This window comes from Giraffa tippelskirchi, chromosome X, assembly GCF_054371585.1.
Source record: "Giraffa tippelskirchi isolate mGirTip1 chromosome X, T2T-mGirTip1v1.2.pri, whole genome shotgun sequence".
NCBI classification, from domain to species: Eukaryota; Metazoa; Chordata; class Mammalia; order Artiodactyla; family Giraffidae; genus Giraffa; species Giraffa tippelskirchi.
This window is the reverse complement of record NC_137289.1, coordinates 130,438,860-130,454,325: the sequence shown is the minus strand read 5'-3', so window position 1 is coordinate 130,454,325 and position 15,466 is coordinate 130,438,860. Positions and strand designations below refer to the sequence as shown.

The 15,466-nt window shown below is 38.3% G+C and overlaps 1 long non-coding RNA gene and 1 other non-coding gene across 2 annotated transcripts in view; one reads left to right on the top strand and one right to left on the bottom strand.

The window, feature by feature from the left end:
* Positions 1-15,466, bottom strand: part of LOC145535763 (uncharacterized) — a 186,093-nt gene that overhangs the window by 126,737 nt on the left and 43,890 nt on the right. The gene's annotated exons all lie outside the window — the stretch shown is intronic.
* Positions 5,652-5,723, top strand: TRNAW-CCA (transfer RNA tryptophan (anticodon CCA)). The gene has a single exon. It is a non-coding gene; the product is annotated as a tRNA-Trp (tRNA).

Genomic DNA, 15,466 nt, shown 5'->3' with positions numbered 1-15,466 from the left:
ATCATCAATTATTTCTACATGGAAAGCAACTGTATTTCCACACATGTGGTGCAAAGTCCACCAGACACTAAAGGTGGTGGATAAAATAAATGATTTGGTGGAAAACCAATCCACTGTGCTCTACAAATTGCTTTACATTATCCTCATTAAAGGAACATCCACTTGGTTCTCTGTTCATATTCTATAGCACATACCAGACAATGACTCTAAGCCACTCTTAGTGGAATAAACACAGGGCAATTTATAATGGAGTTAATACCCTTCACTGCAAGACTGGAGTTATCACTGTCTTCAAGTCTGTGTCATTCATGAGAGCTTTGTTCACGGACTATATAATTTGCTAGAAATTTCCAACACTGGCCTATATAGGCGTAAGTGCAGGAAAAAAATCTTATAAATCAAGGACTGACAAGCTAACCCTGGCCAATTATTAAGATCAAGATATGTGCCATCAATTTTATTCATGTTACCATTCTACTGAACAACTGGATGACTGAAAAACCATTTCTGAGTGGGTAAAATACAAGAGAAGTAATTCTCAGTATTTGTCAGCCAATAAATTTCACCAACTCCATAATTTCCATAATACAGGTGTGTGTGTGTGTGTGTGTGTGTGTGCTCAGTTGTGTTCGACTCTTTGTGACCCCAAGGACTGTAGTCCACCAGGCTCCTCCGTCAATGGGATTTCCCAGGCAAGAATACTGGAGTGGGTTGCCATTTCCTTCTCCAGGGGATCTCCCCGACCCAGGGATTGAACCCACATCTCCTGCGGCTCCTACAATGGCAGGCGGATTCCTTACCACTGAGCCACTTGAGAAGCAATGCAGGTATACAGGCAATGAAAATTTAAGAGTATGAATGAATCACTTTGAGAGGAAGGTAATCGACTCTGTGACCATGACATACTTTCAGTAATATTAGGCATCTCTGTCTATACAGGAAATGACAGACGTGAAAATCTTGTCTATCATGATGAGTTGCATGAATACATGGTGAAATCCTCTAAAAGGAAGCTACCCTTATTATTTACATGAGAAACCTGCATTGTCTTTGTTCGAGGGCTCATGTTATGGGAATATATGAAAGAATCCATCTTCCACCATAAGTACAGAATTAGACTCAAGAACATAAAAACATTTTGGACTGAAAACCAACCTATAAAGTATTTTTAACTTGACTGGCTCAGCTTCCTGCCTGACTAGTGAAAAACATGAATTTTATACCTATTACTGGCGAGTTCACCAGAAACTGAGTTTGGGTAAACAGCAAGTGGACGAGCATTCAGAGGATGTCAATTAACTTCTTTATTCAGGAATAACCTCTAGAGTGGGTGTCTACCATAACATGGGACAATGGAAAAAGAAGGCTCTGAGTGACCAAATGCAAGTTAAATAATTCTCATAGGAATAATTCAGTGGTTTTGAGCAATGAATCTCTGATTTTCCTCCTCTTGTTGGCAAGCAACAAAAATTTTAAAAGGCAGAGCGGAAGGACTTTAAAGGAACTGAGTCACCTCCATCACTATCTCAGGCTTCACACTGTAAAGAACCAATGAAGCACCAACACTTTGAACTAAAAGACAGGACAATATTGACAGACTGGGGAGTATAGCAAACACAAGCTGAACACCTCTGGCATGAACCTCTTACCCATATCATTCTGAGAAAAGCATTTCAATTAACCCTTGAGGAAGGCATCATACTATGAAAACACATGCAAGAGTCCATGACTTAGTACTAAAAGAAGAGAACAGTCTCAAGGGCATAACTTGGATCAGATCTGAAGTCAGTCACCAAGTTACATATAACTTGCCTTGGTACAACAAATTTTCTTCTAAGGAGATGAGGAAAATGAAATTAGTGCCCACAATGGGTAAGTTCAGCAGATATTGAAGGTAGTAAACACAAGGTGAGTGGTTCTGGGCAACCACTGCCCAGCCTTCATACATCAGCAAATTCATATACTTTTTACAGTGTATCTGTTTGTTGTTTAGTCACTCAGCCATGTCTGGCTCTTTTGCGACCCCGTGGACTGTAGCCTGTCAGGCTCCTCTGTCCTTGGAATTCTCCAGGCAAGAACATGGCAGTGGGTTGCCTCTTCCTTCTCCAGGTTACACTGTATGGTTTCCAGTATGTGTTCATGCAATAAATCACATTAAAAAAAAAAAAATGACTGTTAGCAACCCTGAACAGGGTGATTCAGGAAAAGTAATTCCAATGGGAAAGAGTGTACTGTAATTGAAAGCCTTCAAATAAGGGTCATTCAGCAAAGGTCAAGAGTAGGGACAAAGAGCAGAAGTCAGGAACCAAGTAAAGGCGAAGAGTAGGATTCTGATGTGCATAATACTCTTTCATACACCAGACAAAGGCCTGAAGCAGGAAAATAAAGAATACAGAATTCCAATTATTTCCACTCATTAAGGAATCCCATTAAGTGTCCTGGAGTGTGGTGGCCACCAGAAACTGAAGGCTGTGAAGGCAGGGAGTCTGAGTCAAATTAATCTACAGTATTTTGCAACTTGCTCCACAGTATTCTTACTCAGGAGACCTATATCTTGTGTTCTATCCATATTCTATAGCAAAAGTTAGAAAATTGTTCCAAAGGACTCAGAGTGGAGTAAATTCTGGGCAAGATATTGTAGATATTAACAATCTACAACTGGGCCTTTCCTGGTGGTCCAGTGGCTAGGACTCCATGCTCCCAACGCAGGGGGCCCGGGATTCAATACCTGATTGGTAACTAGATCTCACATGCCACAACTAAAAACCCCACATCACAACAAAGATCTAGAGTACAAAGACCAGTGCAGGGTGGGTGATAAATATATAAAAATAATTTAAAAAACAATCCACAACCTTCCAATCCTACCCTCTTACCAACATTGTCAATAATCTTGTGTCTTCAAGAGCTTTTGTGCTCATAGCTTACAACACTTGTGAAATCTGCTGCATTGGCCTTCTTAAAGGTCAGGATGGAAAATACATATCTTGGAAACCCATGAATGACATAGGCAACCTGGAACCCTCACTGTTACCAAGTTGTGTGTCAGCCACTGAAGATGTGTTCAGATACAAGAGTAACACTGGAAAATGACAACGTGAGTGGAAGATGAATAATCCTCCTAAGAATTGTCCATGGTTTTTGGCCAGAACCCCTAATTTTCCATCAAGCTCCTTGGCAAGCAGTGAATGTTTAAATGAGTAGAAATGAAGCACTATAAAGGACGTGAATCTCCTCCATGAATATGTTAGCCTTCAGTAATGTGAAGACCAATAAAAAATGAACAAGCTGAAGTTAGGGTGAAAACATTCTTGACTGGCCTGAGAGTACAGTGAAAACATGATAAAACTGTCTGGCAAAAACTATACTTATTGTCCAAAACAAAGTTTTTTCATTACCCCTCAAGCACTGCTACATGCTTTGGAAGAATACATTTGAGTTCATAGGTCTATATTTAAGGAAAAATCAGTCTCATGGGCATACATTTCTCAGGTCACAAACCAATAGCTGTAGCAGATGTAATTTGTTCTGGTATCACATGTTGTCTCCAGGGAGTTGAAGAAAATGAAATCAATGCCCATAATGACCAAGTTCAGCCAAAACAAAGTGGTCAGTGTAGAGTGAGCGGTTCTTAGAATCATTGTCTGGCATTCCTTGAATGACAACTTTATTCTCCTTTCACTGGGCCTGCCCACTGGGTATGTGTTCAGATCCTGCATCACATATTAAAAAATAACCATTAAAGGCACTAAGTGAGGTGATGTGGAATGCGTTATTCATATGCAAAAGGATACATTGGGATGTACACACTGTAAATTGTCACCCTGTAAATGGTTAATAAATGGAGTCACAGAGAACAGTTCCCTAAACATGCAAAGGAGAAGAGAAGAAGTCTCATTTGCACAATATTTGTTTATGCGCCAGAGAAATCCCTTAGGGAGCAACACACTGTATACAGACCCTCAATTCTTTCAAACCTAGAAATTAATTATAACAAGCACTTTTGGTACAATGGCTACCAGAAACTGAAGGCAGGGGGTGATTGAAACCATTCCACTGTGTATTATTACAACTTGCTCTAAATTATCCTGACCCAGGGGATGGACACCTGATCCTCTGTTCATGCTGCTGCTGCCGCCAAGTCGCTTCAGTCGTGTCCGACTCTGTGTGACCCCATAGACGGCAGCCCACCAGGCTCTGCCGTCCCTGGGATTCTCCAGGCAATCCTACCGCAAATGTTAGAAAATGATGCCAAAGGGCTATGAGCCAGGGTAAATGCAGGGTGAGATACTGTGAAGACAATCTATACCATCCAATCTAAGATTCATACCACCACTGTCAGCAAACCAGTGTCATCAGTAGTTGTACTCGTAGCTTATAACACTTGCCGGACAATTATTACAATGTCTCCTTGGGTATCCAAATGAAAAATTTAAATCTAGAAAACCAATGACTGACATACTAAGGATGGCACTTTCATGGTTGTGAGGTCATGTGGCAGCCACTAGGTTGTGTTCACATCCCACAATAACACTGGACAACAACAGGAGTGGACAATGACAACTCTGAGTGTATAAATGCAAGTTAAATAATTCTCAGAGAAATCATTAGTGGTTTTGAGACAGAACCTCTGGTTTTCATCCTGTTGTTGGCAAGCAATGAAAATGTAAAGGTGGAGCAGTGAGTCACCTCTATCACTATATCAGCCGTCATGATGTAAAGAACCAAAGAAGCACCAACACTTTGAACTGATAGACAGGACAACTGACTGGCCTGGGATTGTAGTGAGCACAACTTGAACACCTTTAGCATGAACCTACCTCTATTATTCTAAGCAGGGCATTTTTATTATCCCTTGAGGATGGTATCATGACAGTTCTTAAATGAAGGCAGATAATTTCACTGGCATATCATTTCTCAGGACTAAAACCAATCATTCCAGCAGATTTAACTTAATCTGTTAAGACAATTTTACTCTCCAGGTGGTAGAGATAATTAGGTGCATACTGATTATGGCCAAATTCTACTGAAACTAAAGGTTTCAGATAGAGTGGTTCTGTGGACCACATAGACTGTGCACCTGCATTTTACTTACACTGCGTATATTGTGCTGTTTGTGTGTTCTCATTTTATCTGACATTTTGCATAATTATTGTAAATAGGCTTAGTGGGATGTACACAGGTAATGTCAGTTAGTTAGAAACCCATCCAGGAGATTCTAAACCTGGTATTTTAAGTGCCATGTAGCAAAGAGGCACCCAATGGGGACAGAGAGGAGAAGTCAACAAGCATCTTGAGGAGAAGAGGATGAATCTCATGTGCATAGTATTCTTTAATGCACCTGGATACCCTGTAAAGCAGCAATATATGCTCTATATAACATGAGTTACTTCTGACCTAGAGAGTAATTGAAATGAGTGAAATGTGGTTTAATGGCCACCATAAACTGAAGGTCATGAATGCAAGGAATTATTCTGAGGAAAACCAATCTGCTGCATTCTACAATATGTTCCCTATTGTCCGCATCCAGGAGACATGTACCTGCTCTGTTCATATTATGTATCAAGTCCTTGAAACTAACATTAGGAGGCCGTGAGTGGGGTAAATACTCAACGAAATACTCTGGAGATTGTCAGTATCTACAGTCCACTTCCCTGGTGGCTCAGAGGTTAAAGCGTCTGCCTCCAATGCAGGAGACCCGGGTTCGATCCCTGGGTCGGGAAGATCCCCTGGAGAAGGAAATGGCAACCCACTCCAGTATTCTTGCCTGGAGAATCCCATGGATGGAGGAGCCTGGTAGGCTACAGTCCATGGGGTCGCAAAGAGTCGGACACGACTGAGCGACTTCACTCACTTCACTCACAGTCCAAGGCTACCAGCATCACTGTCATCAAGACTGCATCACCTGTGGGGAGCTGTTTCATAAGACTGTAACGGTTGTTGGAGAATTGACACAGTGGCCCTTTTAAGGGTTAAAGAAAAAGAAAAGAAAAAATATGTCTAGTAAACTAATGACTGACATGCCAAACCTTGCACCTTCAGTGTCATCAAGTCTTCTGGCACCCCTTGCCCTGTGCTAATATCCTACAGCACTACTCGGCACAACCAGATCTTGTTGGGTAAATGCAAGCTGAGTAATTCTCAGGATGAATCAGCCAACAGGATTAAATCAGACTCCATCATTTCCATCGTGTTAGCAACAGGTAATGAAAATCTGAAATAAGTAGAAATGAAACTCTTTGGGTAGAAGGCAATCATCTCCATAGCTATGACACACATGAATCACCAATACTATGAAATTATAGACAAGACAGTCTCTGTCTTTCCAAAAGGGGGGGTAAACATCAGCTGATATCAACAAGCAAGAATCCATCCATATCCATATAATAACAAAGAGTGAGCCTACAGAATACATTCGTAGTTGCTGATCTGCTCTGCTTAAGTACTGGACCCTCAGTTTTCTCTATCTACTGTTTCCGTCTTGCTTAATTCCAGGAATTTTGTGAAGACCAAAGGAAGTAATAATTTTCTGAGGTTATCTGAAAAGTGGAAAAACAGGTTCCTGAACCTCACCACCACCAAAAACTTGCCAGAAGCAGTACTACCAGAAAATGCTAGACCAGTCACTCTTCGCAGGTCTGATGAAGTGTATGAATCCACAGCAGATTGTGGCCATGGTTTGCAGGTACAGAACGGTTTGAATATAGGGTGAGTGAATCTTGGGAAGAACAATCCAATGCAGTTGAAACCTGGCACTGGCATTGCTATCAAGCTGGGAGGCGTGAATTGGGTGCTACAGAAAGGTCATCAAGAGTTTTGAGCTGAAGTGATTCAGACTCATGCTCATAAGGTTCCTTCTAACCTGCGAGCAAAAACTCAATCAGCACTATACTGACTTTAAAATAGCCCACCCATCCTTGCCAAGGCTGGCATAAGACATGAACTTAGGCCAGTTGTGGCCACTGGCCAGCAGCTGCTAAAGGCAGTGAGTGAAAACAAGAGTGTTACAAAGATTATTAGCGTAGGTTGATTTTTTTTTTTCATTTCCATCACCTATGAAAGGAACAGGAAAATATTTAAGAGAATAATTGAGAAGTAATTATCATATGGTAAATATAAAAACAAAATATAAAGTAAAAGTAAATATAATATGGTGCTACAACCGAAGATGTGTGGAAGTTGTTATGAAAGCATGGAGAATGAGAAAAATACTGTCTTTGCATGTTTCTCCAACTTAGCCTGCACTCAAATCACCTGGGGGTTTTGTTAAAACAGAAACTTCCAGAGTCTGATTCAATAGTTTAGTTATGTGGCTTGAGAACTTGCATTTCTATCAGTTTCCCAGGTGTCTTTGCTGCTTGTCTGAGGATCACAATGTGAGAATCATAGGCCTACACTAATGAGGGACACTTCCAACCACATCAAAGTTGAGCTGGATCTTCAAGAGCTTACAGATTTCCCATGTACAATTTTGGAAGAAGGATACTTGAGACCCCCCACCCCCCAAAAACAAGACATACTCCCTACCTACACTGGGTAATAGGAAGTATGAGGAGTAAGGATCAGGAAAAACCTTGGAGAAACCTGCTTTGCCAACTGAAGGCTGAGCGTATGTTTACAAGAGAGACAAGTGAGTAAGAACAGTCCAGGAATAAGAAAAATATGACATATGCAGAACAGGGAAAGAGGAGGCAGCTTGTTTCATTCAAAGAATTTCTAGTACTGAGATCATTTATGAGGGCATGATAGAAATGATCAGGGCCTGAATGAGAGAAGTTTGTGAGGTGAAAACCTGAGGTTGCTGTAAAGAAGATGGAGAAAAGGGACTAAAGCTGTCATACATCTACAAGGTAGAATTACAAGGATTTTCCAGGTACAGAGAGGAGTCTACGGTTATTTACAATTTTTTTTCTATGATGGTTGGTAAATATTGGGTCTTGCCAGAGACAGTATGAGGACATGCAAACTTTGAATCTGTATATGTGAGCTTGTGTGCATGTGCACATGCATCCAGAGTCTGAATTCAGTTCAGTTCAGTTCAGTCGCTCAGTCGTGTCTGACTCTTTGTGACCCCACGGACCGCAGCACGCCAGGCTTCCCTGTCCATCACCAACTCCCGGAGTCTACCCAAACTCATGTCCATCGAGTCAGTGATGCCATCCAGCCATCTCATCCTCTGTCATCTCCTTCTCCTCCTGCCCCCAAACCTTCCCAGCATCAGGGTCATAGCTTTTCTTCCAAGGAACAAGCATCTTTTAAATTCATGGCTGCAGTCACCATCTGCAGTGCTTTTGGAGCCCAAGAAAATGAAGTCTGTCACTGTTTCCCCATCTACTTTCCATGAAGTGATGGGACTGGATGCCATGATCTTCATTTTTTGAATGTTGAGTTTTAAGTCAGCTTTTGCACTTTCTTCTTTCACTTTCATCAAGAGGCTCTTCAGTTCCTCTTTGCTTTCTGCCATAATGCTGGTATCATATGCATATCTGAGGTTACCGATATTTCTCCCAGCAATCTTGATTCCAGCTTGTGCTTCATATACCTATATGTTATATATTTTCACATCATGGGAAATGCTGGGCTGGATGAGTTACAAGCTGGAATCAAAATAGGCAGGAGAAACATCAACAACCTCAGATATGTGGATGAGACCACTCTAATGGCAGAATGCGAAGAGGAACTAAAAAGAGCCTCTTGATGAGGGTGAAGGAGGAGAGTGAAAGAGCCAGCTTAAGACTAAGTATTAAAAAATACTAAGATCAGGGCATCCAGCTCCATTACTGCATGGCAAATAGAAGGGGAAAAAGTGGAAGTAGTGACAGATTTCCTCTTCTTGGGCTCCAAAATCACTGCGGACACTGACTGCAGCCATGAAATCAGAAGACAATTGCTTCTTTGCAGGAAAGCAATAACAAACCTAGACAGTGTGTTGAAAAGCAGGAGACATCACTCTACCAACAAAAGTTCGTATAATCAAGGCTATGGTCTTCCCAGTGGTCACGTACAGTTGTGAAAGCTGGGCCATAAAGAAGGCAGAACACCAAATAATTGATGCCTTTGAACTGTGGTGCTGGAGAAGACTCCTAAAAGTCCCTTGGACAGCAAGGAGATCAAACCAATCAATCTTAAGGGAGATCAACCCTGAATATTCACTGGAAGGACTGATGCTGAAGCTCCAGTATTTTGGTCATCTGATGCAAACAGACGGTGCCAAGTTGTGTACTTTCTAAACCCAGCAGCATCATTAAAACATCTAATTATATCTATATGTCTGTGTTTGTGAAATTAAGTGCAGTAATTCAAGACTTTTGCACAGCACGCAAGATACAGTAAGCATTCAAAAATTAGTACCTATTATTATTGGTTCCATTCCCCTTTAAATAATACCCTTTTCTGGTAGATGTTACTCTCAATATTTCCAAATCTTAGGCATTTTGATTCTATCACTTCATTTGGATCTCCATTTAAACAAAGCTAAAACACAGTGAATAGTTCTTTAACCTGTACTATGTGGACTTTGATCACAAAATTGTTTCTTGATGAAAATAAGTGCCCTTTGATGCTGAGAGTAGGTCATGTTTATTTCCTAATGAAAGAAAATATGATATTCTTTCAATAACCCTGTTTTCTGTGACTGATACTATTTTCATCGTATTGCTTCCATAAGTGGTAGAATCTGGCACCAATAATTTATTTAGCAGGTGATCGTAACACCCTTTTATAAATCTAAGGCCAATGCAGAAAATGGTATCACATAAAGAATGCACTGCCTAAACTGCTTGCAAAAGTGAGTAACCAAGAGATATAATGCAAGGAGATTTCAGTACCAATGCTACTGTTATTACATTATGTGAAGTAAATTAATACCAAAACACCATCATTGTTTCTCTGTTATATGCAAACATAACCATTTTATTTAATAACCAATACTCTATCTGGGATCAGAAAAATTTTTTGTGTTCCCTGGACCTTCCACTGCCCATTTAAATTTGTTCACTGTCTCTACTCTGAACCCCATACATAAAATCCTAAGTATGTTCTACCACTGTTCACTCACTCAGAGAATAAAATATCCTCTGGCCACTTTACAGTCAAAAAGAAAGACTCAGTTTAGTAACCATAATATCCAGGACTTTAATGATGGTAAAAACTCAAAGATTTATTTAAACTTAGACCTTCTCTATGTAGCCTGTGACTCAGCAATCCCACTTCTAGGTATATATCTTTAAAAAATGAGTGCATATATTCACTAAGACATATGTACCAGAATACAGATAGAAAGTTTACCCAAATTCACCCCAGAGAGATACAATTCAAACTATAGGCAACAATATAACAAGTATTTATCTAAAAGTAGCACCAAACAGGATACAATTCAAACTGGCAGGCAACAATATAATGTATAAATATTCATATGATGGAACATTTATGCAATAAAATATTGAGCACAGAAAGCAAAACATGAACTGATCCTACAAACAAATACACAGATATTACACTTAGCAAAACAAACTGGACGCAAAAGAGTACAGAGTGTAAAAGTCCAGTGAAATGAAATTATTTTTTAAAAATATATTAGTACTATATATTTGACATATATATGAAATATAAAGACTATTAAGGAATCGAACAAATGTACATCCGCCTGAAAGAGAACAGTACCTGTAGGATCTGTCCAAAGATGCGTAATAGTATCTATCTGTTACCTGTTCGAATCCCTTCTGGAATTTCATAGTACGTGTCTATAATATTTAAACTTTTTACTGAGTTAATTTTAATTATAATTGTCATTCTAATTTTGTATATGAAGTCAAGTTCAGAATAAATTACTATATGAAAATTTTCTATACAAACAGAAAAACAAAAAACCACAATGCTTTTAGGATCCCATGTACACACTTCCCCAATTATATCACCCTACTTTCTCCCAGGAAAAGAAACAAACACACACACATATACACATATCAAAAATTTAAATTTGGTAATGACCATTCCCTTGCTTTTCTAGGTTAAATTTACTGTATTTACATGTTGTATATATTTATCCTTCAAAGCATGATAATGGAAAACAGTGCAAAAATACCAACTAACCAGTTCAATGTAGTTAGCCAAATAGAACATAGCTGTATAAGCACCACCCATGTGGAGAATGAAACACTGTTAGACTCCCAGAAGCATAAGGAAGATAGATTCCTTTAATCACTCCTCATCACTATACTCTCCTTTTTCATCACAGTTTACCACTGACACAGGGCTCCATCTAGGAATCTGGGCTAAAAATAAAATCTCACTCAGTCCATCCTTTCCAATGCCGCTGAGAAAAGATATAACTTTGAACCCATAATTGCAAAAGTGCTCTCTAAGCCAAAAACAGATTCAATGGTAAAAAGTAAACATCTGCTTCAGGGCCTTTAACCAATAAGTGTGTTATGCTGACCAAAGGAGGATCCCTAGGAAGTCAGGTTAACAGAGAAAAATGTGGAGAATATCTGAGCAAGACTTCCGGAAGTTGTACACTGCAAAAGAAACAGATCACAAACAATTACTTCAGGCAAGTCACTGAACAAACAACAGCAGCAAGCCTGTTAGGGATCAGTGTCCAGATTCACTACATTTTCTAATATGCACAGTTTTAAAGAAAAAAAAATGGTTATATATGCAAAGACATAGGAAAGTGTGACACATACACAGGAGGACCAAAGCCAAACAATAGAGACCACATTTGGGGGTACCCAGATGTTGACCTATCAGACAAAGATTCAAAGAAGTTATTCTAAATATGTTCAAAGAATTAAAAGAAATCATGTTTAAAGAGAGTTGGATCATAAAGAAGGCCGAGCACTGAAGAACTGATGTTTTCAAATTTTGGTGCTGGAGAAGACTCTTGAGAGTCCCCTGGATAGCAAAGAGATCAAACCAGTCAATCCTAAAGGAAATCAACCCTGAATATTCATTGGAAAGACTGATGCTGAAGCTGAAGCTCCAATATTTTGCCCACCTGATGCAAAGAGCTGACTCATTGGAAAAGACTCTGATGCTGGGAAAGACTGAAGGCAGGAGAAGGGGACAACAGAGGATGAGATGGTTGGATGGCATCACTGACTTAATGGACATGAGCTTGAGCAAGCTCCTGGAGACGGTGAAGGACAGGGAAGCCTGGTGTGCTGCTGTCCATGGGGTCGCAAAGAGTAAGACACAACTGAGCAAATGAACAACAACATGTTTAAAGAATTAAAGAAATATATGACAATAACGACTCATCGAATATAGAATATCAAATAAAAACAACTTCAGACTTAGAAAGGGAGATATTTTAATTAGAAAGACTATTGTATAGGGAGAATGCTCCAATCTCAAAAATATGTAAATATCTTAAAATCAAACAGAAAAAGTTTTTTCTATAAGGTAAAGGAGATGGCAAGCAGAGATAAACAGAAACTTTGGAGGGAAATAAAAAGCAAGAGGAAATGACCAGTGAGATTTGATAAGAAAACAGTCATGCTGTGGTCAGGATAAGCCAATAAAGGGGAATGTTCCATTTTTTTCCTTTGGAGAATGCTCAGACTTAGGGACAACTAGAGTTTAGGGTCTGGTAAAAAGAAGAGATCTGACTGACATATTGTGAAGACAAAGGAGAGGGTAAGAAATGGACAAACCCTTGGTCAAGAATACCAATAAAGATCTAGAATTGTTTTTTTTAAAGAACCAAATTGAAATCCTAGGGTAGAAAACTATGATAAATAAAATTTAAAAATTTACCAGGGAGGCTCAAAATTAGATTTGAGATGACAGAAGAATGAATCAGCAAACTAAAAAACTAAATCCCTAAGAATTATATAATCTGAAGAATAAAGAGAAAAAATAATGAAGAAGCATGAACAGAGCCTCAGAAATGTGGGACACCATCAACAGTGTCAACATTCAATACACGTAATAGGAGTGCCAGAAGGAGAAGCAAGAGAATTTGAAGGAATAATAGCTGAAAACTCCCCAGATCTGATGAAAACCGCTAATCTATACATCGAAAAAACTCAAAAAATTCCAAAGAGCATAAGTGTAAGAACCACATCAAGACATATCATAGTCAAAACACGGAAGGCAAAAGATAAAAACAAAATATTGAAAGCAAGAACAGAAAAGTGAACCATCATATACAAGCAGACATCAATAAGACTAACAGCTGATACTTCATCAGGAACTGCCTGAATGCTGTGGATGACATACTCAAAGGGCTGACAAAAAAAACAGGAAAAAACAAAAAATCTGATAACCAATATTCTTATATCCAGCAAAGCTATCATTCAAAATGAACACATCCCCACATAAACAAAAACTGAAAGAATTTGTTATAAATCTTGCCACATAAGAAACTCTAAAGGAAGTTCTTCAGCATGAAAGAAGTGATACCAGGCTTATAAAATATAAAATCTATGTGGAAAAAACAATGATCTCCAGTTAAAGAAACTGCAGAAAATGATAAAACAAAATATAAATATATATTGACACTCTCTTATAATAACTGATTTAAAAGACAAATGTACAATATCTATAAAATTGTATTTTAGTCATATAACATACAAATGTAATATACTGATAATAAGAACACAAAGGAGAGGGTTGTGAATGAAGTTATGTTTGAGTAAGGAAATGAAACCAGATGGTAAGACAAATACATCAGATATACAACATAAGAAGTTTAGTATAAAATAAAATGAACTCTATAAAATGTGTTTGTGCTTTTCTTTCCACTGCACTCTTCAATAGATATAAACTTACATAAAGGAATAATCAGAACAATGCATGTCTTGAATAATTATAACTACATTTATTGATATATATATACAGGCATAATATATAAAAAAACAGTACAATAAAGGTGAGTGGGCATGGAGCTTTATAGTAGTAAAGGTTCTATATCATACCACCAACCTAGGGTTCTGTACTCTTGAAATTAATCTTCAAAAGCAAAGGAGAAATAAAAGTTTCTCAAGCAAACACTAAATGAGAGAGTTTATTGCCAGAAGACCTCCCTTGCAAGGAACATTTAAAGAAGTTCTTTAGAGAGAAGGAAAATAACATAGGTCAGAAAATCATATCTTCATAAGGAAAGGAAGAACACTGGAAAAAGAGTAAGTAAAAGTAAAATAAAAACTTATTTTTCTTATTCTAAATTGATAATAGCTTGTTCAAACTAATAATAGCAACAATGTATTCTAATATGTATAAATATTTATACATATGTTAATGTATGCTTTGTGCTCTTATTATCAGTAGATTAAGTGAAATGAATCACAGCAATGATACAAAGAATGGGAGGAAGGAATTTGGAATATTTTGTTATTGTAAGGTACCTGCACTACCCATAAAGCAGTAGTGTTATTTGAAAGTGGACTTGGATTATATGTAAACTCTAGGGCATATTGCAAACTCTAGGGCAACCACTGAAAAAAGTACAAAGGAAGTATAATTAATATGCTAAAAAAAAGAGAAAATGGAACATATACATTCTCAATTAAAATTACACTCAGGAAAACACAACACTGTAAAGCAACTATTCCCCAATAAAAATTAATTTAAACACACACACACACACACACACACACACACACACACACACACACACACACACACACACACACACACACACACACACACACACACACACACACACACACACACTTAGGGAATATTCTGGTGGTCCAGTAGTTAGGACTCTGAGCTCTCACTGCTGAGGGTCTGGATTCAATCCCTGATCAGGGAACTAAAATCCCACAAGCCAAATGGCGTGGCCAAAAACTAAAAACAAAAAATAAAACCACATTTATATGTGGAATGTAAAAAATTCAAACTCACAGAAGCAGAAATTAGAACGGTATCTTCCAGGGGCTGAGTGAGAGGGGAATATGGTATGATGTTGGTTAAATGGTACACAGTTTAAGTAATGCAGGAAGAATAAGTTCAAGAGATCTGATGTACAGTAGGGTGGTGGAATTAATAATACTGTATTTTGTGCTTGAAATTTGTTAACAGAATAGATCTTAAGTGTTCTCTACAAAAAAAAGGTAACTATGTGAGGTGATGGATATGCTAACTACCTTGACTGTGGCAACCATTCTACAATGAGTATGTATAGCAAAACATCATACTGTACACCTCAAATATACAGAATTTTCCTTTGTCAATTAGGCCTCAATAAAACTGGAAGTAAATTCAAAAAATAAAATCAAAAGAAGGCAGAAAAAATGTGGCAGTCAAAAACAGGAAAGTTACAAGGGCAGCAAATGGAAAACAGTATTCAATATGGTAGTTATTAATCCAATTATATCAATAACACTTTCAATACCAATGGCCTAAATATGCCAATTAAAAGAGATTATCACAGTGGATCAAAAAACAAGACCCTGTGACATGTTGTCTGCAAGAAACTCTTTTAAAATATGCAGAAGCAAATAGATTAAAAGTAAAG